The sequence below is a fragment of the Callithrix jacchus genome, chromosome X (genome assembly GCF_049354715.1).
Source record: "Callithrix jacchus isolate 240 chromosome X, calJac240_pri, whole genome shotgun sequence".
Taxonomy (NCBI): Eukaryota; Metazoa; Chordata; class Mammalia; order Primates; family Cebidae; genus Callithrix; species Callithrix jacchus.
Window position 1 is genome coordinate 47,652,128 of NC_133524.1, and position 22,434 is coordinate 47,674,561.

Here is a 22,434-nt window from a genome sequence, read left to right on the forward strand (position 1 = left end):
TATTTGGGTACCCACTATGTATCAGGCCCTACGGCAGAAACTGGACATATGATAGTGAAACATGTATTCCGCTGTCATGGAGTTTACAATTGGAAAGAGCAGATAAAAACAATAGTGACTGCTAGCACCATGTGCCAGGCACTGTTCTAAGCATTTTGGGCATTATTAACTGAGTTAATACTTAGAACAATCCTTTGAGAAAGGTGCTATGATTATTCTTATTATATTGCTAAAGAAACTAAGGCAGAAAGAGAAACAGGATTTTGCTCGAGGTTACACATAGGTCACACGCAAATGGAGGACCTGAGATTCAGTCCCAGGTTGTCTGGCTCCAGAGTCTCAGGACTGCTTGTGGCCAATGGGCCAATCCACCCCACCCGTCTTTGGCCTGGACTTCTTCCGTAACTCCTAACTGGTCGTACTGATGGAGTGATTGTGGGAGATCATAAACAAGGAAGAATTAACAATGACCACCAGGTTCCTAGCTGAAGCAATTTGGGGTAAGAAGGTAACTTTTATTGAGATTAAGATACATAAAATGCTATATTATAAAAACTGAATAGAATTTTGAAAGTGGTCAAAGGATACCTTTTCAGTTAGATAGGAGAAGTAAGTTCAAGAGATCTGTTGTACAACATAGTAACTATAGTTAATAAAATGTGTTGTATTCTAAAAAATTGCTAACAAAGGGCCAGGCCCAGTGGCTCATGCCTATAATCCCAGCACTTTGGGAGGCCAAGGTGGGCGAATCACAAGGTCAGGAGTTCGAGATCAGCCTGGCCAACATGGTGAAACCCTGTCTCGACTGAAAATACAAAAAATTAGCCAGGCATGGTAGCGTGTGCCTGTAGTCCCAGCTACTCAGGAGGCTGAGGCAGGAGAATTGCTTGAACCTGGGAGGCGGAGGTTGCAGTGAGCCGAGATGGTGCCATTGCACTCCAACCTGGGAAACAGGGCAAGACTCTGTCTCAAAAAAAAAATTGCTAACAAAGTAGCTTTTAAATGTTCTCACCACAAACAAGTGAAAAGTATGCAAGGTAATGTATAGGCTAATTGGCTCAATTTAGCCATTCCACAGTGTATAGATACTGCAAAACACGTACATGATAAATATATGCAATTTTTGTCAATTAAAAATTAATTAAAAAATTTTAAGTACATAGGACATAAATCTATCATAATCAAAGTTTGGTATTTACGAACTTGTTCTCTCTCCCAAGCCTGGGAACCTCTACTGGAAATGGACACCCAGCCTGTGCCATGACTTACACTCTGGAATAGTTTAGCTGCTACCATGGATTTATATTCCAGTGCCTTAACACCTTTGTAGTGCTGAGATGTGATCTTTTAAGTATTAAGAATTAACACATTACCTTTTCAATAATTTCTTGGGGAAAGGGATTTGCATACATTTTTCTCACTCCACTTTGCTGGACAGTAGGCAGAGAGATTTGTACTTAAAAGGGCTCAGAATCTGGAGTGTGGGGGAGAGGTACCTACTGATAACTCTTAACAATGCAATAGAAAATCTGTGACTCAGCAACCTGGGAATAGTGCTGGTCTGACAGAGGCTGAGTTTAATTAAAGAAATAACCTGCATCTATAACTCTTTCAGACAAAAGTTCTATCTCATCCCCTTAGAATAAGACACTAAAAGAGTGAAATTCAAGCCCATCAGCCAAGAGTTTGACCTCCATTCCAATGCCCCTCTTCTTCAACAGCTGAAATTCCAAAGATTCAACTCAAACCAAGATGGAACAAGTTCACGTGATTCAACATACACCATCAATTTTAAGTAGTTTCCTGAAATACAGAATGTCACAGCTAGTAAGAAGAGGGGGAAATGATTTTAGGTCTTATATACTACTTGAGAAAACCAGACATGGAAAATGTAGTTACACTGTTCCATGAAGCTCTTGGGTGAGACACCAGGAAGAACTTACCATTGCTGCTATGCTGCACAGCATTTCTCTATGGGGGACCACATTCCTTCTTCTGGCAGTCTTTGCAAAAAGAACATTCCCATTCTAATGCTGAATGGAAGAAGTGCTCAGTGAAAACTAGAACTAAGGAGGAAAACTTGGGTTTAACAACTGAACTTTTAACTAGAGAAGTTCAATATGGTATCCAAGTGTAGGTTGATTACATTTGCCCCATTCTAGGTGGGGCCTGTGCTGGCTCAACACTCCCAGGACCTGGAGGGATTATTGCTGCCTATTCCAGGACTACAGTCTCAAGAAGTCAGTTGTCACACACCTAAGCCATTCTCTACTAGCTCTGCCACTAATAAATGAGACATTGTGATTGCTACCCATCTGGCTCCTTTATCTCTCAATTGCTTCAAAATTTTGGTAGAGAATTTAGAGCATCACTAATTAGACCCCTCAAGTCCTAATAATATGGAGGGCCACCCATACAAGCTGTTAAACACATTTTCTTTAAAATGCTTTTAAAATAAAATTCACAGGCCATGCACAGTGGCTCATGCCTATAATCTCAACACTTTGGGAGGCAGAGGTGGGAGGATTGCTTGAGCCCAGGTGTTTGAGAACAGTTTGAGCAACATAGTGAGACCTCATCTCTACAAAAAAAATTTAAAAATTAGCTACGCATGGTGGTGTGTGCCTGTGGTCCCAGCTACTTGGAAGGCTGAGATGGGAGGAGCACTTGAACCCAGGAATTCAAAGCTGCAGTGAGTCATTATCGCACCACTCCACTCCAGCCTGGGTGACAGCGAGACCTTGTCTCAAAAAAAAAATTCACAGATATGTTTGAACAGAAAATAACAGGTGTGCAGCAGATGCCTTGGTTAGGTCCAAGGCCCTTTGGAATTATAATATCAGCTTTCTGTTTTAAGTCAGTTGTATGAATATTTGTTTCTGTCTCATACTCTGACATTTCCCCAAATCAAGGACAGTGTGCCTGTGGCTGAGTGATCACTTAACACATTGTTATTGATGTTTTGTCTATTTCTCCCTTTAATTAAACTTTTTAATCAAATCCAAGTCAGTTGCCTAAGGATTGGAGTAAAAAGGTTACTAGAGTAGATGATCACAAACTTTCCTGACCTGGTTGTCAATCTTTAGAGACCCAGGCCAAGATTTTCAGCTAAACATCAGCTATGCATTGAAATAGATTAACCAGTCTCCTCTGAGGCTCTGCCTGGAACTCTCTTTCCACTCTCTCCTCGATAACTATCTTCACTGGGTTAAGTCTTAACCATTCTTTAAGTCACAATGTACATATCACTTGTAAGAGGGTCCTCACCAGAACTCAATCATGCAGGTACACTGATCTTGTACTTCTAGCCGCCAGAACTGTGAGGAAATAAATTTCTCTTGTTCAAGCCACTTAGTCTATGGTATTTTGTTAAGGCAGCCCAAGCTAATACACTATCTTTTTTGGGAAACTGCATGTAGCTTCTCCAGACCATCAACATCATCCCTATCGCTAACTCAGATCTCACCTCCCAACTAGTAAACATTTCTTTTACAGATGAGGGGTAAGGTACCATTGCTCTAACATGGGGTCCCTAACCCTTATTCAAGAGATGTTTTTAGGTTTCTTTTTCCCTTTTCCCACATCGCCATCAAAATGAACTTTTTGATCTTCCAAAGGAGATTTCTGACATATAACCTCCTAACATGAACTCCACTTTTGTAGACAGTATTATCCTAAGGCAGTAACCAAGAAACTACTTAACTTTGGGTCTCCCTGATTAAAACTGATGGGGCCAGATGGAAGATTAATTTTTACTAATGCTCTCAAAACATCACATACTTTGGGGAGATGCTGAAAATATGTTGTGTTTAGAAGTTTTGTCATAGGCACACAAGATATAATTTTTACTTAGATGACCAACACAACAATTCTTAAAAAGGGGGATGAAGATTTGAGTTTCAATTAACTACCAAATATACTAATAAGATTACTATAAGAAGGCTATAAAGCATCCCTTTAAAAACCCTTATTATGAAATATAGCAGCTACATGAAGGACTGGATATAGTACACCTCAGGGGCAAAGTATACCATAATTGGGAAGGATACATGGGGGGAGTGGTTCCAAAGCACTGGTAATTTTCTGTTCCTTAAGCTGGGCAGTGAGTATGGAGATGCTTATTGCATTTTTATCTGCATATAAGTTACATATATTGTTTTGTATATTTAATATATTTTACAAGAATTTAGCAGGATAAAAATGGTCTACCGGACATCTGGGTGTCCACCACTCAGCTTAATCAATAGCGCATTACCAAGAGTGGTATCCCTTCCCACTCAAGTCCCTTGCTTCTCATACCCCATTTCTGGACACTGCTAGTCTGAATTTGGTGTTTACTGTGCCCTTAGAGTAGTATTACTGATAGACATTATTTAACTTGGCATGTTTTGAGCTATATATAGTATGATTATGTAACTTGCCTTTTTTCTCCCCACAATACAATTGTGAGAATCAACCATATTGACACATGGTTCTGGTTCATGTGGTCTCACTGCTGTGTAGTACTTTAGCATATGGATATATTTCCTTTCTCTCTGTGGCACTTTCTGGATAATTTCTTCAGATCCATTATTCAATTCACCAGTTCTCTTTTCAGTTCTGTTTTTAAAATTATAATTGTGATCCTAGCACTTTGGGAGGCTGAGATGGGCAGATCACCTGAGGTTGGGAGTTCAAGACCGGCCTGACCAACATAGAGAAACCCATCTCTACTAAAAATACAAAATTAGCCGGGAGTGGGGGCACATGCCTGTAATCCCAGCTATTCAGGAGGCTGAGGCAGGAGAATCGCTTGAACCCAGGAGGCGGAGGTTGTGGTGAGCCGAGATCACACCATTGCACTCCAGACTGGGCAACAAGAGCATAATAGATATATATTATTTCAAATTTAATGTTAGATACAGGAGGTACATGTCCAGGTTTGTTACATGGGTATACTTGCATGATGCTGAGGTTTGGGGTATGGATCCTGTCACCCAGGCAGTGAACATAGTACACAATAGGTAATTTTTCAACTGACCCCCGATCCCGTCTTATAGTCCCCAGTGTCTATTGTGCCCATCTTTAAGTCCATGTGTACTCAATGTTTAGTTCCCATTTACAAGTGAGAACATGAAGTAGTTGGTTTTCTGTTCCGGTGTTAATTTGCTTAGGATTATGAACTCCAGCTACTTCCATGCTGCTGCAAAGGACATAATCTTTTTCTTTTTTATGGCTGCATAGTATTTCCTGGGGGGTATGTGTGCCATAATTTCTTTATACAATCCACTGTTGATGGGCACCTAGGTTGATTCCATGTCTTTGTTATTGTGAATAGTGCTGCAATGAACATATGAATACATGTGTTTTTATAATAGAAAAATTTATATTCCTTTGGATATATACTCAGTAGTGGGATTGTTGGGTCAAATGGTAGTTCTAAGTTCTTTAAGAAATCTTCAAATTGCTTTCCACAGTGGCTGAACTTATTTACATTCCTATCAACAGTGTATATATGTTCCCCTTTTCTGTGCAGCCTTGCCAGCATCTGTTATTATTTAACTTTTTAATAACAGCCATTCTGACTAGTATGAGATGGCATTGTAGTGTGGTTTTAATTTGCATTGCTCAAATGATTAGTGATAATTGACATTTTTTTCATATGCTTCTTGGCCACTTGCATGTCTTCTTTTGAGAAGTGTCTGTTCCTTTGTCTATTTTTTAACGGGATTATTTGTTTTTGTTTGTTGATTTAAGTTCCTTATAGATTCTGGAAATTAGACCTTTGTCAGATGCATAGTTTGCAAATATTTTCTCCCATGCTGTAGATTGTTTACTTTGTTGATAGTTTCTTTTGCTGTGCAGAAGCTCTTTCATTTAATTAGGTCCCACTTGCCTATTTTCGGTTTTGCTGCAATTACTTTTGAGGACTCAGCCAAAAAATTCTGTGCCAAGGCTGATGTCGAAAAGGGTACTTTCTAGGTTTTCTTCTAGGATTTTTATAGTTTGAAGTCTTACATTTAAATCTGGCAATCTAGTGGTTAGGATTCAGTGCTCTTTGTTTTTTCAGTTCTTTATCGTGAGTTTGTAATTTTAATGAATATACTGCATTTCTTGGAATTTGATTTGGTTCTTCCCCAACATGCTTGACTTCCTGTTTGTTAGCAGAATCTGAACTGAGTTGAATATATTTACAACCCTCAGCTCTGTACTCTGGCTGTTGCTCACTTATTCTAACCTACTTCATGGGATAGGTGGCCACACATGATTATAAAAGGCTTAAATGTCTCCTCCAAAGGGTACCAGCTAAATAAATTGTTGTCCACTCACATAATGGAGTCTATAGCCATTACATTAAAAAGAATGCAGCCACTCTACATCCTATACATTAGGTGGGAAAAGGTAAGATGAAAAACAAGTTGCATAAGATGTTACCTTTTCAGGGGAGATAAAAATCTATGTCAGGTTTATAAATGTATCAAAATTCCATGGAGGGGTATTTACAAGAAAATGTAACAGTGGCTGTCGCTAAGGAGAGGACTTGTGTGGCTGAGGGTCAGAGGAAAGATAGGACTTAATTTTCACTGTTGATCTGTTTGCATTTTATAACATGTACAATATATATTTCCTATTAAAAATGAAAGTGACAGCTAAACACTAAAGTAAGCCATGCAACTTCCTACTTCTCTGCTCTTGGAGCATGCTTTACACTCTGTTAGGTATGTCTCCTGGGTCCCACCCTCCCTACCCTGTCTATTCGATCAGTTCCTATTCACCCTGCAGGACCACCTGTGTCAAAGTCAACCACTGTTTCCCCTGTGCTGTCATTGCCTACACAACTGTTGCTGCATGTCCTCCTCATGAGACTACAAGCTCCACTGAACCCAGCACAATGTCTAGAATGTGGTCATCACTCAACAGATGTTTGCTGAAAGAATGAAATAATGAAAATCAAAAACTGTAATCTGAGCATGAATAATATTAACAGATTATATATACATGAAGTGTGAATTCTCTTAATTGTGGACATAATGCTTTTCTTCCCCCTTGCAATTTATGTTTAAGTTTTGGCAGAGCAACAAAACAATATCTGGAAAGATTAGTTTTCTGTTTTTGTTACAATTTCCTGAGTCATGAAATTGGTGTCTGGGACACAAGAAATGCTGCATATCACATACCCAGCGATACCCTTTATGCTTTTACAAAGACAGAATAAAATGTAATTATACACTTGTTTTAATTCAGCCCAGCTCTGAACTGTCATTTTTAATAGGCTGCTTGGTAAAATTGTTTTAGAACAGAACACAGAATGGAGTATCTAGAATAGCAAATCTGTTGTTCATCCTCCTAAGAGTTGTACCCAACAGGTAGATCCTGTATTTCAGGAGGGAAGGGCTCTGGGCTGAGTGCTAAGGAGACATGGGCCTGTCTGGGACACAGTATCTTCCCTCTTGAGATATACACATACACACACGCACACAGACACACACCCCTGTCCTACCTGCCAACACACAACTGACAATAAAGCCAACCAGGCTTTAACCACCACCACAAAACAGGCATAAAAAGGTAACATAGTAGACAACAGAATGAGTAAGTCTTTCAGATAAAAAGTTGATGAGGAAAACTTCACAGGAAAGGTAACTTCATAGTTGGGCCTTTCAAGATGAGTCAGACTTGTATAGAGGAAAGAGGAGGCGTAAACTATATTTCAGAGAAAACCTTGGCATTAAGTGGGAAAGTGCACATTACATCAGTGGCACAGCTGAAGCTAGCCCACGCTGGGGAGAAAGGGGAAGGGTGGAGACCAAGTGTCAGGAAGTGAGGTTGGCACAAGGAAGATGGCCAGCCATCCCTTTAAGTCAAGATCATGAGATGAGACTTTATCACACAGGAAACACAGGCCACAAAGACTTCTGGACTAAAAAGGGGTATTATCAGGACTGACTTTTAGAAGATACCATAGCAGTACAGAGAATTAACTGCAGGAGAGAGAGGCTACAAGAGCTTTATCAAGCTTTCCTGGAAGCATCATACCTCGCAGGGGAAAAAAATTAAAATCACACCACCAATTAAGAAGATTCTGGCTGTGGCCCAGGCCTGTAATTCCAGCACTTTGGAAGGCTGAAGTGGGAGGATTGCTTGAGTCCAGGAGTTTGAGACCAGCTGGGCAACATAGGGAGACCCCAAATCTACACGAAAAAATTTAAAAATTACGCTGGAGGATTGCTTGAGCTCAGGAGTTTGAGAGTAGCCTAGGCAACAAAGTGAGACGTGGTCTCTACAAAAAATTTAAAAATCAGTTGAGTGCAGAGGCATGCACCTATAGTCTCATCTACTTAGGAGGCTGAGGCAGGAAGATCACTTGAGCCCAGGAGTTCGAGACTGCAGTGAATCATGATTGTGCCACTGCAATACAGCCTGGATGATAGAGTGAGACTCTGTCTCAAAAAGACAAAAAAGAGAAGATCCTTACATTATCCCATATTCCTCTACCTCTTTCTTTTTTTGAGGTACTGCTTATAGTTCAGGTTCACACAAATAGATCCCAAAATGCTCTGAAAAGTTTTCCACCCCAATCTACAGATTAACAGATTTATAAGACACAGAGACATATCAACCAAATACTGTTGGAGGGCCCTTAGTTACATCATAAATGAAGCTTTAAAAGAATCAGCTGGGGAAATGTGAACTCACTGGATATTTAACAAATATCACAAAATTACTATGGTTTTTAAGGAGGGATAAGGTATTGTGGCTATATTTTTACAAGATTCCATGTCTTTTGGAGATAAATACAGAAATATTTAGAAATATCAGGTTGGTGCAAAAGTAACTGTGGCTTTTGCCACTGAAAGGAATGGCACCAACCTGACAAAATGACATGATGTCTAGGATTTGTGCCAAAATCATCTTGACATGGGAAGAGGTAGTTGGATGGTATCGATGTAATAAGTCAGATCATGAGCTGATAATTAACAAGCTGGTCTTGAACGCCTGGCCTCAGGCTATCTGCCTGCCTAAGCCTCCCAAAGGGATTACAGGCATGAGCCACTGCGCCCAGCCTCAGGTGAACTTTTTCTTTGACAGCTTCTTTGCTTCCCGGCATCCATCTCACACTCTTCAGTACTTTACCTGAAAACCACTGCAAGGGCAGTCATTGTAAGATAAACAGTTCTGCTGGCTTAAAGGCTTGTAATGGCTCCTCACCAGCTAGAGGACCAAAGCGCAACTCTTCAGCAAAGTAAGATCTGTTGATTTTGATCTTGTTGTGTTTATAAGGTACTGAGATTTCCCTGATATCATCTTGGTGAATTCAGTTCTCACAAAGGACATGAAATCCATTTTAGAGCGAATTAAGGATCTGACGAGTAAGTGGCACAGCCAGGAGGCATGTGACATCCACAGTGACAGTAGGAGATCGCTTGAGGCAAAGTGGCCAGGCAGCGCTTACCAAAAAGTCAGTGTCACGAGCCAGCATCCTCTCAAATCTGCATTTATGCCAAGGTCTACTTGACCACTCTCTCATAAGAGGGAGCCCAAGGTTCGCATATTTATGGCAGCTGCCTGACTAGATGGGCAAAATGTGGCCACAAAACAAAATTTCTCTTTGTGAGACTGAATGATCTGGTTCAGGCTCAAACTCAGATGCAATCAACTGGCTTTCTCCTTAATATCAGAGTGACAGCATTTAAGCAAAAGAATCAAAAGAGCTATTAACCAAAAAAAGAGGAGAAATTGAGCCGTGTGGGGTGACATGTGTGTCGACTGTTTGAGACAAAGTGTCATTCTGTTGCCCAGGCTGGAGTGCAGAGGCGTGATCTCAGCTCACTGTAACCTCCGCCTCTCACGTTGAAGCAATTCTCCTGTCTCAGCCTCCTGAGTAGCTGGGACTACAGGTGCACACCACCATGCCCTGCTAGTTTTTGTATTCTTACTAGAGAAAGTGGTTCACCATGTTGGCCAGGGTAGTCTTGAACTCCTGACCTCAAGCAATCCACCCACCTCAGCCTCCCAAATTGCTAGGATTACAGGCGTGAGCCACCGTGCCCAGCCAACATGTGCCATTAGTGCCAGCTACTTGGGAGGCTGAGGTGAGAGGATTGCTTGAGCCCAGGAGCTAGAGACCAGCCTGGGTAACATAACAAGACCCTGTCTCAAAAATTGTTTAAAAAAAGAAAAATTAAGCTATGAAAAAGGATGGATAGGCTCTGTGGTAAGAATAACAAATAGGGACATGAATCACCTTTATTAAAGTTACTCAAGGCCAGGCAAGGTGATTCATGCCTGTAATCCCAGCACTCTGGTAGGCCGAGGCGGGCGGATGAGCTGAGTTGGAGACCAGCACGGCCAATGTGGCAAAACCCTAGCTCTACTAAAAATACAAAGAAAAAAAAAATAGCCAAGCATGGTGGCAGGCACCTGTAATCCCAGCTACTCAGGAAGCTAAGACAGGAGAATCACTTGAACTTGAACCCAGGAGGTAGAGGTTGTAGCGAGCTGAGATTGTGCCACTGCGCTCCAGCCTGGGTGGCAGAGTGAGACTCCATCTCAAAACAAACAAACAAAAAGGTACTCAAAATAGGCTAGTAAAATACAAGTGGGGAGTGTTTTGGAGAATATGCCAGGCACTGACAGCACAGCCCAAGGCGTTTTGTTCTAGCACCATTGATGATGTTCTTTCTTCCTCCACGTGCCTCTAAGTCACTCAGCCCCATACTATAGGTTTTGTTTGCAGAGAGTGAAAAATGTCTTCCTGGTCTCAAAGCACTGATACCAAGTAATTGGGGACAGAAAAAAGAAATCTGATTGGTGATAGTAATCAATTCAATGGCAACATAAACAACTGGTATCTCGCCAGGTTATACATTCAACAAATATCTGTTGAGCAGCTTATCATATGCTAGGCTCTGGGAATTAAGAGTCAACAATAGGGACAGAAATCCTGCCCTCCCTTGATAGGGCTTACACTTTAAAAATAAGATAAATACGTTAAATAGTAATGTTGTAAGTGGTAAGGAGGAGAGGAACTCAGGCAGTGTCATGGGAGGTGGTAAGGTAGGACGGTGTTACACTATCAGGGAATACAGAAAGAAGGTTCCACTGAAAAAGGCACTAAACTCATGGTGATACGTGCCTCTCACCCCAGCTGCTCAGGAGGCTGAGGCAGGAGGATCATTTGAACCCAGAAGTTCGAGACCAGTCTGGACAACAAAGTGGAACTCTGTCTCTGCAAAAAAAATTAAAAAATTAGCCAGGTGTGGTGGTGTACACCTGTGGTCTCAGCTACTCAGGAGGCTATAGTGAGAGGATTGCTTGAACCCAGGAGATTGAGGCTGCAGTAAGCTGAGATCACACCAGTAGACTCCAGCATGGTGACAAAGTGAGACTCTGTTCTCAAAAATAAAAACGGGGCAGGCGTGGTGGCTCATGCCTGTAATCCCAGCACTTTGGGAGGCTGAGGTGGGCGGATCACAAGGTCAAGAGATTGAGAAAATTCTGGCCAACATGGTGAAACCCCACCTCTACTAAAAATACAAAAATTAGCTGGGTGTGGTGGCATGTGCCTATAGCCCCAGCTACTCAGGAGGCTGAGGCAGGAGAATCGCTTGAACCCAGGAGGTGGAGATTGCAGTGAGCCGAGATCACGCCACTGCACTCCAGCCTGGGCAACAGAGTGAGACTCCGTCTCTAAATAAATAAATAAATAAAATACAAAAATAAACTCAGAAAAAAAATTAAAGGTACTAAGCTATCCTAATACAACAGGCGGCTGCTCATCTTCTTGTCATTATATTTTCTGCCAGCAGTTATTTTTTTTTTAATGTTTTTAAAAACAAAATGCCTACACCCATTACCTAAACTAACAAAAAAAAGTTCATCTCATCATTAGACATATATATGTGTATATATATATATATATGTACTGAGAACCTACTCTATGTTTAAGACTGTGTAAAGCAGTAAAGGAAACATGCCAGAAACAGCACACAACAATTGCTATCCTCTAAGAGTTCATAGCTAACCAAAGATGAATTGTACAAAAGTAAAAAAGCATTGAAAGGAAATTCCAGCAGCCATCCTTTTAGGTTATACCATAGCAGTGGGGTGCTCAAGATTCTCAGGGGAACCATCAAGCAATGTGAGAAGGGAGAGCACCTCACCATCTAGGTGGGTACTGATAGCACTCTAGTGCAATAGTGCTAACACATACACTAATTTTAAATACAGCATGACACGTTCAGGTGGAAATGGCTTAACTGATAAGCATATTTGTCTCCAGAGAAGACAATGGAATACATTCATCTCCAGGGAGAAAGGGAGGCCAGTTTTTCAGTTTGCCTTCTAACTTTTGAATTTTGTACTATCATATATATTATCTTGTCCAACAGCTACTTTTAAAAAGTAGTGACTTGTAGGACTGTATTGTAAGAATACATTCAGGATTGAATATGAAGACCTGGAAGCTAGCTATGCACAAATGGTCTCTAAAGCCATAGATCAGAGAGCCAAACTGCCCCTTAGGTACTTCCACATTAAGGTAAACAGAGTGAACACAGGGACAAGCGGGAAGACAGAAGGACTGCCATGTGAAAAGAAGAACCGCATTCAGAAATACAACTAAATATATCATGGAACGTACCTGGAATAGGGAAATGGATAGTAAGAGCCCCCATAGATATAGAGGTAAGAGAATGAAGGTTTTCTCAGTGTTAGCCAGCAAAATTGTCATTTGTTCATTCGATGTGACTGGCAAATTGAGGGAGTAAACCAGATGAGCTGTTATTGTGCCCTTAAGAGCCTGGGAATCCCCAAACTGCAATGTGACTCACCTGGAATCCACCTGAGATTTGTTTAGGGAAAGCCCAGTCCATTCTGTGGAATCTAGTTTGAAAAAAATACTGCGGGGGGCGGGGGGAGGAGAAAGGCTGACTCCAAAAGTCAGATGATGAGACCATCCATGTAACCACTGATAAGGGAAATGACACAGTGGCTGGCCGGGGCTGGCAGTGGGGAGAGGTAGGGGGGACAAGGCTGTTCCAGCAAGGAGATGGACCCATCAGCCTTTTCCAGTCCATCTATGAGTGTACTATAACCAATTGCCTCTGTACTTCCTCTGTCCTATCTAAGCAACTTTCTGATGACAGCCTGAGGTCCCCTGCTACTTGCCTACTTGGAAAAAATGCTCTTCTCAGCCCAAACACACACTCTGCTCTGCAACAGTCAAATCTCTTATCATAAATTAATCGATTGGCATTCTGGTTTAGGCTCAGACTCTCTGAGCCTGATTAACGTGAGCCTGACCCCAAGAGACAGTCACCCAGGCTGCTGACAATTTCAACTTCAGAGCCAGCAATGGCATTGTCTAGGGTCTGGGCAAATGGAGAATGCCCCTGTGGGGCCTTGTGCAGCCTGCCAGCAACACCTGTGCCACAGGCCTTACCACCCAACTGCAAAGGCATCTGTTTTCCCAGGTCTATTTCATAGCTCACTCTTGTCATGACAGTCATCCCTCTGTCCTCCACATTTGTTTTAAGGGTGAGCCACTATTTTATCTTAATCCAATCACTTCATATGGGGTAAAAGTCACTGTTAAAAGCCAACAGAAAAACCACCTGGCATAAAGCAATCGCAAAAATCATAAACATACAGATTCTTCATCATTGAATTGATTGTCCTACTCTGACATAGTTGACTGAGCATGACAACAGAAAAGAGAGAATCCCTTGTGGCTTAGTGTAAAGAGAGGAAGTAGGCTATATTCCCTTCTTCCCTGGTCCCATTCCTTCCCTAAGGCAAGTGTCATTCATTTTAGTCTGTATCCAGTCCAGATTTACTAAACATACATGTCCACAGATACATAGTAAATATTCCTTCGCTCATTTTAACTTCCATAAATAGTATCATATAGAATTAGAAAGCTGGTGTAGCTGCTGGAACAAAGACCAAAATAATGATGGCTTACATGAGTTTCTTTTTCCTTCACAAAAGAGTCAGAACATAAGTATTTCTGGGATGAAATGGTGGCTCCCCCTCCTCCCTCACTACCCCTTCCTCAACTTCCTGCTCTATCACGTAGAGGGTGGTGCCTTCACCATCAGGCCCATGTGTCAGGCAAAGGGAAATGAGAAAAGAATCAGGGAAGGCACTCCCTTTAAGGGCATAGCCTCTAAATTATACACCACCCCCCCACACACACACACTCTTCCACTCACATCTTTTTTTTTTTTTTTTGACCTCTGAACTTTTTATTGGCCTCCTGCTCCCCCAAGGGTCCCCTGCTTCTGCTGGCCTAATGTCTCAGAACTTTGGTGTCGTTGGTCTCAGACACCACTTTGCCATCCACTATCCGGCGGGTGGTCGTCTTTTGGATGGTTTGCATGGAGTTGCTGCTGCTGTTCAAGGCATCACTGAGACTGAAGTCCTCCCCATCTTCCAGCAGGCGACGGTAGGTGGCGATCTCAGCCTCCAGCTTGACCTTGATGTTCAACAGAGCCTCGTACTCCTGGGCCTGGCGCTGTCCCTCTGCCCGGGTCTGTGCTAGCTCTGACTCCAGGTGCAGCAGGATCCCGTTGAGCTGCTCCATCTGCAGGGCATAGCGGGCCTCCACCTCCCTCAAGCTGTTCTCCAAGCTGATCTTTGTATTTCTCATGGAGTCCAGGTCAATCTCCAAGGACTGGACTGTACGTCTCAGCTCTGTGAGTGTCATCCCAGCAGTTTCAACCTCAGTGGACTGTGTGGTGACTATTGTGGTACTCTCCTCAATCAGCTGAGTCCAGTACTTGTCCAGCTCCTCTCGGTTCTTCCGAGCCAGCTCGTCATACTGAGCCCGGATTTCTGCCATGATCTTAGCAAGGTCCTGAGATTTCGGGGTATCTACCTCCACGGTCAACCCAGAGCTGGCAATCTGGGCTTGTAGGCCATTTACTTCCTCTTCATGGATCTTCTTCATGAAGAGCAGCTCCTCCTTGAGAACCTCGATCTCTGTCTCCAGCTGCAGCCGAGTGACATTGGTGTCATCGATGACCTTGCGGAGACCATGGATGTCGCTCTCCACAGACTGGAGCATGGCCAGCTCTGTCTCATACTTGACTCTAAAGTCATCAGCAGCAAGATGAGCATTGTCAATCTGCAGAACGATGCGGGCATTGTCCACAGTATTTGAGAAGATCTGAGCCCTCAGGTCCTCGATGGTCTTGAAGTAATGGCCCCAGTCTCTGACCTAGGGTCCCTTCTTCTCCAGGTGCTCCCGGATTTTGATCTCCAGCTTCCGGTTCTCGGTCTCCAGGCTCCTGCCTCTGTCCAGGTAGGAGGCCAGGCGGTCGTTCAGGATTTGCATGGTCTCCTTCTCGTTCTGGATGCCTCCCATTCCTGCCAGACCCCTGGCCATCCCCGCGGCCAGGCCCCCGACCCCCATGCCGCTCCGGACACTGGTGGAGCGCGTCACGGAGACGCGGGAACCAGAGCCCCCGGCGCCTGCATAGACGCTGGCCGCGCTGCTGACCGGCCGGGCGCCATAGCTGGGCACCCGGACGGAGCCCACGGACCGGTAGTTGGTGGAAAAGGAGGAGCGAGTGGTGAAGCTCATGCTGCCCGGGGAGGAGAGCGAGAGGACAGGACTCAGGCTTCGCAGACCCTTCTACTCACATCTTATTGGCCAAGTCCTTGGTCACATGATCACACCTGGCATCAAGAGAGGCAAGAAAATAAAGTCTTCTTCCTGGGAGGTCAATGAACCTTCTAAAATTCTATTATGAGGGGGAAAAAAAAGGAAACCAGGGGACAAGCAGCATTTTCTGTTGTATTAAATGAATGAATTTTGCTGCATCTCTCTTTTTTTTTAACTCCACAATATGTTTTTTGCAGGTTACCATGTTAGTCTATTTGCATTTCTATAAATGAATACCTGAGACTAGGTAATTTATAAAGGAAAGAGGTTTATTTGGCTCATGGTTCTCCAGGCTGTACAGGAAGCATAGTGTCTTCATCTGTCTCTGGGGAGGGCCTCAGACTGCTTACAACCATGGTAGAAGGCAAAGGGGAGCTAGCATGTCACATGGGAAGAGGAAGCAAGTGAGAGATGGGGGAGATGCCAGGTTCTTTAAACAACCAGATCCCATCTGAACTAACAGATCAAGAACTCACTCATTACTGGCAGGGATGGCACCAAGTCATTCATGAGGGATCCACTTCCATGAATCAAAACAGCTCCAACCAAGCCCCACCTCCAACATGAGAGGTCACATTTCAACATGAGATTTGGAGGGGACAAATAATATCCAAACCAAATCCGTATTCACATTGAAATGTATGAATTCATTCATGTTCACTGCTGTTCAGTAATATGTTGTGCATGGAGTCTTGTATAAGGGCTCAGTGACAGATTTGCTTTAGAATTTAAGATCAAAATCCTAAATGTGGTATATTAATATGCCACAGTTTATTAAACCATGCCTCTACTGCTAGACACCTGGGTCTTTTAAATATATTACATTTACAAAACGTTTGAGTCACATCTGGGGAAATGTTAAATTCATCAAATGCCAAATTAGGTATACTCAGGTTATTTTGTTAAGCCTTTAAGGTGCTCTACAACAAGCCACCTAAAATAGAAACTGACAGTACTGAACTATAGTATAGAGGAAGTAAATCTACGGTCCTCCTAGACTTTCTGTTATTGTAATAAAGCATCACATAGTGCTCTGAGTTTCTTGACAACTGAATCAAAAAAGAAGCATTGTGTGCTATTTAATTCTTATCATCTGATAAGAGGGAATAAACCAGTTAAGAGAAATAAATGTTTGCTTAATCCTATATTATCAGATAAAGCTGTCAGATGGCCCATGATAAGGATCAATGAGAAAAAAAATAACATCTTTAACAACCAGTTACATAGAATATGCACAAGGCAGGCCAGGCGCAGTGGCTAAAGCCTGTAATCCCAGCACTTTGGGAGGTCAAGGTGGGTGGATCACCTGAGGTCAGGAGTTCAAGACCAGCCTGGCCAACATGATGAACCCCCATCTCTACTAAAAATACAAAAATTAGCCAGGCATGGTGGCAGGGACCTGTAATCTCAGCTCCTTGGGAGACTGAGATAGGCTAATTTCTTGAACCCGGGAAGCAGAGGTTGCAGTGAGCCGAGATCACGTCACTGCACTCCAGCCTGGGCAACAACAGTGAAACTGTCTCAAAAAAAAAAAGAAAGAAAATGCACAAGGCTTCTCCAGGAGAATTATTCTTGGTTGACCTTTAACAAGCAGAGGACTTAACATTAAAAGTTTTTGCTGTGAAGGGTCAAGTTAGTGCCCTAGGTTCATGTCAACATGCAAGTCCTGTCCAGAAGAGAATATCCATGAGGACCTGACCACTCCAGGAAAGCTGGTCTCCTCCAGAGCTCAGTGACTTCCCTGTAGTTCAATATGTTCAGAGACCACACTATTAATGACTAGTATTTTAGGGGATTTTCCTCTCTCCTCTTAATTAACTCAAGGTTTCAAAACATTTTAGAGAAGTGAAAAGATACTAGTTATTTCTGTGGGTTTTTTTTTATGACTGTAAAACACCCAAATATAGTATCTTCCTTTTCATTTTTACTCATAGTTGATAGTTATTTTTCCTAAACCACAATATACTACCTCAATACTTTACCTCAATATACTACACTCAATGTTTTCTGCTTCTTCCTACAATATCTAAGTAATGAGCCCCAAACAGAAAAAGTACATTTTAGTATGCTAATAGTTTCAAATCAACCATTGCAGTCCAAGAACTACTTACTGGGCACCCACTTGGTACTAGGGATTTTACTTATTATCTCTTAATTTTCTCTACAATTTTATGAGTCAGGGATTATTAACACAACTTTACAGGTAAACAAAACAAAACTGGATCTTCAAGAGTAAGTAACTTGCCTAAGACCACATAGCTGGTAAACTGTAGAAGTAGGATTTCAACTCGCATACTTCCAATTCCAAAGCCAGAGTTCTTTCTGCTATTTCCTGATGTCTCTCAAATGACAAGTAAATTATGGATTTTGCTCAGCTTTGTAAATAGTATTTGTGCCTACTATGTTGAAGCCCCGCACCTCCCCTCAACACAGGATGCTCTATATAATCTGGCCATAATGAAGCCCCTCCCCAAATCTTATTTCCTACTGGACTCTACAAGGACCCCATCTCCACCCCAATCTGATTTGGCAGGTTTTACTATTGCCTCCATACTGGTGGACAACACATATATTTTTTGAGATCTTCCACAAATATTTTTTGAGATCCTACTATGTCCCAGGCACTGTTCTAGTGTTTGGAGATGCATATCAGTAAACAAAACAAAGAGAAATTCCTGCTCTTCTGGAACTTCATTATATTTCTAATACGGGAAGAAACGTAAGAAATAAAATAAGTAGATTACATGGTATGTTAGAATATGGTAGGTGCTATGGCTAAAAATAAGGCAGGGGAAAGGTTAAGGAGTGTAGTGTGGAGTAGAGAATTGTGATTTTAGAAAGAACCAGTAGAAATTCTGGAAAAGAAAAACATGCTCTTAGCATTTTTATTTCATTTTCGAGTTCTACAGCAGACTAGACACAGTAAAACAGAGAACTGACAAACTAGAAGATAAACTTGCTGAAAGAGATTCATTCAGCAAGCAAATTAATACTTATTAAGCATGTACTATATAACAGACATTGCGCTAGATTTAATTATTCCATCTTGATAAAATTTCGTTTCACTTGGATTGCATTCCCAGGTTTAACCTCAACTCTTTAAGGCCCTACCCAAGCTCCTTATTCACACCGATATCTCATTTCTCTCAATAAGTATCCTAAAAATAATTTTAAAGAATTTTTAAAAAGTATTTATTTATATCACAGATTAGTGCTTAAATTATTCTATTTCCCTAACTAGACTGTAAACTCCTTGAGGATCAGACCTATAGGTAAGATTTCTTTTCTATTTCACATGTGGAATAGCACAGTACTAAGCATACAGTAGGCATTCAATAAACACCTGACTGATATGGTATATTTATGGGTCCCTATAACTGAACACCTTTTTCTTTATAATGGCTCAGTTACAGTTAGCTCCTGGAAATGGTCACAAAATTGTGAATTCACAAACTTGTTAATACATTATGATTCACTGATCCCAAAAATATGGATCCAGTGGTATAAGCTTAAGTTCTGGATCTAATCAAATTTTTGTGGATGTGCCCTCATTCTTGGTTAGTTGAAAATGACAAATGTCACAGAGTATATTTTTCAGTCTTGAGAAGCCTTACACATGGCCTCTGACTTAGAATCGACTTACAATTTTTCCCCTTTAAGATGGTGCAAAAGTGATACACATTCAGTAGAAACCGTACTTTGAGTATCCATACAACCATTCTGTTTTCACTTTCAGTATGGTATTCAATAAATTATGAGCTATTAAACACACTTTATTATGAAATAGGCATTGTGTTAGATGATACTGCCCAATGGCAGGCTAATGTAAGTGTTCTGAGCACATTTACGGTCAGTTGGGCTAAGCTATGATGTTTGGTAGGTAAATGTATTAAATGCATTTTCAAATTACAATATTTTAAACTTATAATGGCTTTATCAGGACGTAACTACATCAAAAGTCAAGGAACATCCATACGTTACTTAATTTTATTCCTGGCAAAAGTCCTTAAGGCAGGCAGTACACATATAGACAGCCCCTGACTTCTAATAGTAATTTTCTTTTATAAATCAAAATGCTGAAGTCTAGAGATATTAAGTGGTCTGCTCAACTGAAGATGGGTACTGAAGAATGAAGCAGTGACTCAGACCTGAGACTTCTGGCTCCCAATCCAGTGCTCAGATGCATATACCTAGATGCTTGATATATCATTAAGGGGATAAGTGGTAAGGTCAGCATTTGTGGGGCCTTAGAGGGCTCTGACTCCCAGCAACATTTGGTAAAGACATGTTTATTCAGAGCACGCAAATAGAAACCAGCCAGTTTCTTTATTAAAAAGAGAAGAAACAAACATTGATAAACCAAGAAAGGAATCCCTGTTGCCTGCCTTAATTCAATAAACATTCAGCCACTAGATGCTATGAACCCTGAGACGACTCAGGCAGGATCCTCTTTAGTAAGACCAGAAGCTCTAGCACACAGCACGAATGCTGCAACAGACGCAGGTGCTACAAAAGCACAAAGGAGAAGGAATTTCCTTGTCCAAATCTGTTCTCAAATTCCCACTCACTCACCCCCTAAAACACTTTAAATATAGAATCATGAGGACTTTATGCCTATGTGAAGGTACTGACTCTTTTGGTTTAAAATATCCATTAAAATCATTAGTAAATTGGAGATCTAACTGATTTATACCCAAACAAGAAAGGAGGATTCTGATATCAATAGGCAAATAGTGCCCAAGTGGCTTTAAAACCATATTAGAAGCTATTTTGATCATAATTCACTTCTTTTTAGTTTTATTTTTTTTCCTGTTTCTGATTCTAGTTCCCTGCTCTTTGGGAAAGAGGGAAATCACCTTGTAACTGAAGTCACGTGGCTTCTGGATAAAGCCAGAACTCTAACCAAAAGGATATGGTTGCCCAGGACAGAAACAAAACAAAAAACCCTAGCCCTGCTTCTCCATCCTGGACACCTGGTCTCATGAGTTATGTCAACATGCATGCACCAAAATAACTGCATTTTCCTAAAGAAATCGTGGACTAATTGGGAAGGGAGTGTCCCATTCTTGAGTAAGTAATCAGCATTGCAGACAAGAACTATGACATAAAAAGCAAATTTGCAATTGTGTTACATATTCCTGGAAAATACTCAAAAGGTGCTCCGAGTCCTATAAGATGGACAGATATATTACACATATTAATTATACCAAAGGTCAGGTGACTAGAAATCCCACATTGTACCACAAGAATCATCCTATTTATGCTAATTTTTCTTCTATGTGTGTAATAAAGTGTTTTGAAGTTTTAAAGAGAAAACTATTGCACAAGAAGCAGTCATCTTCTTAAATGTCCCAATAAATACTGATGTAGGGTCATCTAAAGTCTTTTTTTTTTTTTTTTGAGACACAGTCTGCTCTGTGGCCCAAGCTGGAGTACAGTGGCACCATCTCGGCTCACTGCAAATTCTGCCTCTGGGGTTCAAGTGATTCTCCTGCCTCAGCCTCCTGAGTAGCTGGGATTACGGGCATGCACCACCGCACCTGGCTTTTTGCATTTTTAGTAGAGATGGTGCTTCATCATGTTGGCCAGGCTGGTCTCAAATTCCTAATCTCAAGTGATCTGCCCTCCTCAGTCTCCCAAAGTGCTCGGATTACAGGTGTGAGCTACCATGCCCGGCTCAAAATCTTTATTTATTTTGGAAACATACTTTAAATATTTATCCAACTGACTAAAATGGGTTAAACTAAAAACACAAATCCAGTTAATATATGAGCATAACTTAAATAAAAGAATAAAAGAGCATTATAAATAAAAATAATAATTTTAAAAGTTGTTTGAAGAAAACCATAGAAAAGAGGCTTAAAACTGTGCTTCCTGCAACAAGAACAAAGTGGAAAACACTGGAACAAACATAGTCTTCCTACTTTAGCTTAAGGTTTGATAACTCAAAAAAATATTTGTTGGTCTTGTGTTCTAAGAAGAAACTATCTCAGGGTTTTTGTGGAAATTAGGGGGAGGGGGCCATGAAGGTCAATAGCCTTAATAACATTTTTCTTCTAAATGTGAAGGCATTACATATATAAGTAGCTCTAAGAAAAGTAAAGACATAGTTTGGTTCTATAAGGGCAATTCCAGGAGTGAAAGACTGAAGGGCAAAATAACATGATCTAATCTGTAATTTCCTGATGTTTTGACTTAAATTATTTTTTGAGAAACTAATAAGTAATATATTCCTTAAGAACATACCTCTCTCAAATACCAAACTTTCCAGCCAGACTTCTGACAAGAACAAGATGAACAACAAACATGATTAAGGTCATTATTGAGGACCTCAATAGCTGGTAATGTAAAAGATCTATAGGCTACAGCTTCCAGGTATGTTGGTTGTAATGAAACTTGCTATGAAAAATAAATCAAAGATCTTGACTTGCATATTGTTGTCTGCTGAAGAGAAGTTCTATAATCACAAAGAAGATTTTCCTCAGAAAGCAACCCTGGTTCTAGGGCTTGAGCAATTATTTGATTCAAGCACAAAAACTTGGTACTACCCCGACATCCTGTCCTTTCCCACTCTTGCCAACTCTACTTCTCAAGCATTTTCCTGGTCACCCCCTCTTCTCCTTACTATCATTACTCTGGTTCAAGTTCCCTGACTGGGTTTTCTGCAATTGTTTCTTAACTATCCCCGCTGCTTCTCCCCTGAGTCCCCAATCGTTCCTTCTCCATCAGCCACTGCCATCTGCCCCTACACATAAACACTCATCAAATTCAACTCCTCAGAATTC

General features: G+C 41.3%; 1 protein-coding gene and 1 pseudogene across 2 annotated transcripts in view; both read right to left on the reverse strand.

The window, feature by feature from the left end:
- The window catches only part of SLC9A7 (solute carrier family 9 member A7), a 151,437-nt gene that overhangs the window by 86,486 nt on the left and 42,517 nt on the right, over positions 1–22,434 (reverse strand). The gene's annotated exons all lie outside the window — the stretch shown is intronic.
- Positions 14,199–15,616, reverse strand: LOC108589742 (keratin, type I cytoskeletal 18 pseudogene; annotated as a pseudogene).